The sequence below is a fragment of the Palaemon carinicauda genome, chromosome 1 (genome assembly GCF_036898095.1).
Source record: "Palaemon carinicauda isolate YSFRI2023 chromosome 1, ASM3689809v2, whole genome shotgun sequence".
NCBI lineage: Eukaryota > Metazoa > Arthropoda > Malacostraca > Decapoda > Palaemonidae > Palaemon > Palaemon carinicauda.
The window spans coordinates 4,320,738-4,325,198 of NC_090725.1; positions in this window are offsets into that span (position 1 = coordinate 4,320,738).

The following is a 4,461-nucleotide window of genomic DNA, read 5'->3' on the forward strand; positions in this document are numbered from 1 at the left end:
TGAAATTACTTGCATTTGTATTCCTAAGATTAAAATTCAGATGAAAATCGAAAGGCTTTCAAGTCTTAAAAAATTTGATTCATGCACATTGGGGCTACATGACAATAGAATTTAGTGTATGAACGTGATTATTAGTACTATGCATTAATGTATAAAACATACAACAGTTGAAGGCTGACAAGTTTGGTGCACAGGTATACTTAAATTGAAGTGATTGTTTAAAATAAATTATTTATATTTTAAGTGATGAAAATACAGAAAGTTGAATAAAAGTATCTATTACACATAGCATAAATAATCACAACAAATAAATCTAAAAATTAATAAAATACAATGAAAATTTGATGCAAGTTTAGTGCAGTTTCCCCAAAGCAACCCAATAGGGATGCATTCAGATACGCACAAATTAGATTTACATGTATTAACAACAATCGGTTCTGCTGGTTGAACATCACATGGTTTATATACTATCCTGGTTATTATCCTTAATCTATTGGTTGATGCTATCTAAGGGAAAAATATATGATATAATGCAGATTAGTAAATGATCTTAAAACCCTTTTACCCCCAAAGGAAGTACTGGTACGTTTCACAAAACACATCCCTTTACCCCCATGGACGTACCGTTACGTCTTTGAAAAAAACTGCCATTTACAATTCTTTTTGCATAATTTTGATAATGTTTTGAGAAACTTCAGGCATTTTCCAAGAGAATGAGACCAACCTGACCTCTCTATGACGAAAATTAAGGCTGTTAGAGCAATTTAAAAAAAAATATACTGCAAAATGTGCTTGAAAAAAATTAGCCCCTGGGGGTTAAAGGTTGGAAAGTTCCAAATAGCCTGAGGGTAAAAGGGACAAATTGTTTATTATTGATTATTCTAGGTTTGCAAGTTTTTATGTAGAATGATTATTAAGGATGAACCTATTAATGTTGTGTTACATCAGGATGGCAGACATTTAGATTTACCTTTTTCATTACCTTAACATAATTGGTTAAGGTTTGCATAATAGATTGTAAATTTGAATTCAATGGGCAATAATACAAGAAAAGTTGGAAGACTCAGGCCCACATGGCTGAGGACTATGAAGCGTGAAGTAGATGATGGATGAAGAAGTATTGATTTAAAAGCTTAAGCTAGAGACGATTGGTGAAATCTAACAGGCCTTTGCGTTTATGGGCGATGATGATGATGATGAATATATTTCAAAGTTTAGTAAGACCATATGAAGTCCTTTGTCACCTGCGCTTAGATATGTTTTGAGAGCAAAAGTATTAAGTGACACTGACTAAAAATATCAAAGATGCCTTTAACCGGAAAACTAAAATATACTTACATGATTTGACTGATTAAATAAGTTGCCCAAAAGAAATTTTACTACGGACATATGTTAATGAGCTTAAACTATAGTCTTTAGAATCTTAGCAAAATTCATGCATATCTGAATTCATATTCAGGCCGTATAACAACAATTAAGAACCCTGCATTGACAGCCATGCTTTAAAAGTATATATAGGTAATAGGTAGGCAATTTAAAAACCCTGAAACTATTTTAAACGTGCACTTTATGCCTCTAAAAGATATTCCCAATTTCTTTAAAAAAAGTAGTTTTTTTTTCTATACTATTCCCTCTATATAATAAAGAGCAAGATATGTATATATATATATATATATATATATATATATAATATATAAACGGATTTTGAGTGATGCGAAAAATTTATTTTTGGGTGAGGTAGCCATGTCTTCCTGATGGAAGTTCCTAAAGGGTAGCTTTCTAGGGTATATTTGACTACAGTGATATTCCCAGAGAATTTTACCTTAAGGTATCCAGAATTCTAACTCCTGGAGCGAATATCCCTAAATAATCTCACAGGGATATCGCATAATATCAGAGGACGTATTCTTGATACTTCACATAAATATCTTCACCCCCAACAGTATTAACGCTTCGAGGGGGTTATAGTGACAAGAATCCGAAACGAGAATGAAAAGAGAGCCGCTCATAAGGCATCTCTCCTATTCCATTTCCAGTGTGTATCTGATGAAGGCGGTAGCGCCCTCTTTATTCCGTGTAGCGATATAAGAGGTGCTACAGATACTATATTATAGGGAGGGGTCAATAAGCCTTTTTACAATAAAAGGAAGGGCGGGTCCATCAGGACGACATGGCTACCTCACCCAAAAAAATGATTTTTCGCTTCGCTCAAAATCCATTTTTTGGGGTCAGGCCATGTCGTCCTGATGGAAGTTTACCAGAGCATTACTGTATCAGTGGATTCTCAATCAGTGCTGTACTTTCAAGAAAGTATTTTCCTGGTCCGTCTAGACCTAGAGACCTATGATGTTACCGTCATACATCATTTCATCTAAGTATGAACTATGTTAGTGCTTCCTGCCCCCTACAGGGATGAGTCATACTAGACTCTGGAAAAGTCTCGAGGAGTACATAATAACTTATGGATGACAAAATGACAAGCTTGTATAGTGGTCTCGCCCTATACATTATAAAGCATAGTTTGTATAAGTGTCGCCAAAGACAGAATGAATTTGTGACACCTTCCCCAATGTGACCACTCTTAATAACTATTGGATAAAGGTCATATTCGCATAGGAACAAATTTTGCATATCTGCCACTCCCCCGTTAGGGTACTACATCAACCCTTCCTAAGGAAGGGTTAAAGAGAGTGGACTTTTGCTAGAATCAGGGAACAATCTTAAAAGACATACCATGATAAAAATATCTATATTTTAATCTTAATGCTCAGTACATATCTAATAAAAATGAGTGTGGGCGAATAAAACGCAGGGTTCACTATGAACTAGTTTATTAAAATTTAATAAACGTGCATATCAGATCTACCTTTATAAAATTTATAAAAAGTGGATGATATCCATTAAAGCATAAAGAAAACAGTCAACAGAAAATATTGTTTCATCTACCATGAAACAGATTTGCCACTTCAATTGAATTAGTAATAATGCTACAGTCTGTATACTATTTATTTACTCTAGCGTAAAAAACGCTTGGCACAGGTGTCCGTATTATGCTATAGTTCACCAGTGTCAATGGAACAGTTCGTAAGGACACTTTCGTGGCCTGTCGCTCAGTGTGTAGTACACACAGTGACTACACACCCGCCCTCTTAATTAATCGTCCCAAATTGATTACGCTGTTCCTCGCAGATTTAAAACGGAAGGTTAAAGGATTCTACCTGCTGCTACCACAAATTACTTGAGTTGCTCCACTTGCTTCGCATAGTGCATAAAGAACACCTTGGATGACCACTAGCTGGTGTACGAACAAAGATGTTCAAGGTCCATATAAATGAGGAAATTTTATGGAAGAAGCAACTCCTCTCGGATCATGACTAGCGGGTGTACTGTCAGGACCCGATTTGCCAATAACACAGGTGAGTTTTGTCCTTAGTTATAGATAACTTTGAGCCCGAGGTTTCTCCTCTGAACAGCTGTCCTCCCATAAAGTCTGAAGTTCTATGAAGATAGACCTTAAGACACCCCACTGGATATAGAGATACATCTTCTTTCAGAGGGCAGATTCTCTAGGGACCCCACCTGATGGTCGGTAGCTTGTTCTTGGTAAGAAACTTTGGGTCTGGAAATATTCAGTTAACAATAGTACTGTGTCGGCTGCTCGGCCTTTCCTCCTCAATAAGGAGAGAAAATCAAGAGATGTAGGTTTCTGGTTTTCTGTGATGAAGCGAAGACAGTCTACTTCTGTACTCGCTGAGACAGGGATGGATCCGGTAGCGGTACAAATTTTAGGCGTAGTTCCAATGCCAGAGGGAACCACATTCTATTCGGCCACTTGTGGGCCACTATTGCCGCCTTCCCTTTGAAGGATCTCAGTTTGTCAAGGACCTTCAAAAGGATGTTGTGCGGAGGGAACAAATAAATACCGGACCATCTGTTCCAGTCTAGGGACATAGCGCCCACAACCTCCGCTAGCGGATCCTCGTATGGGGACACACAACGATCTATTTTCTTGTTGTCTTTCGTCTCAAAGAGGTCTATTTGGAGCTGAGTGGCGAGGAGATACTTTCTTTAAAGTCGGAAGTACTGCCATGGCTTTTAGAAAATTGATGTGAAATGACTTGAAAAGATTGGACCAAGCTCCTTGGACTCTCTTCTGATGAGAGTGACCTCCCCAGCCTTCCTTTGAAGCGTCTGTGTGGATAGTTACTGACGGGGGAGGAGGTTGAAGAAGCATTGATTTCTTCAGTTGCTTGGCATTGGACCACGGCTTGAGAAGCGTTCGCAGTCTTGTCGGTAGAGGTCTTATTAGATTTCTTGGCGCGTTTGATGCGTATTTCCTCCAGACTCCTGTTGCATCCATTAGCTGTGCTCTTAGCACTGGATCTGTTATTGAAGCAAACTGTAGAGAGCCCAGCACACACTCCTGTTCGCGTCTTGATATCCGTTTGGATTTCAGCAGTC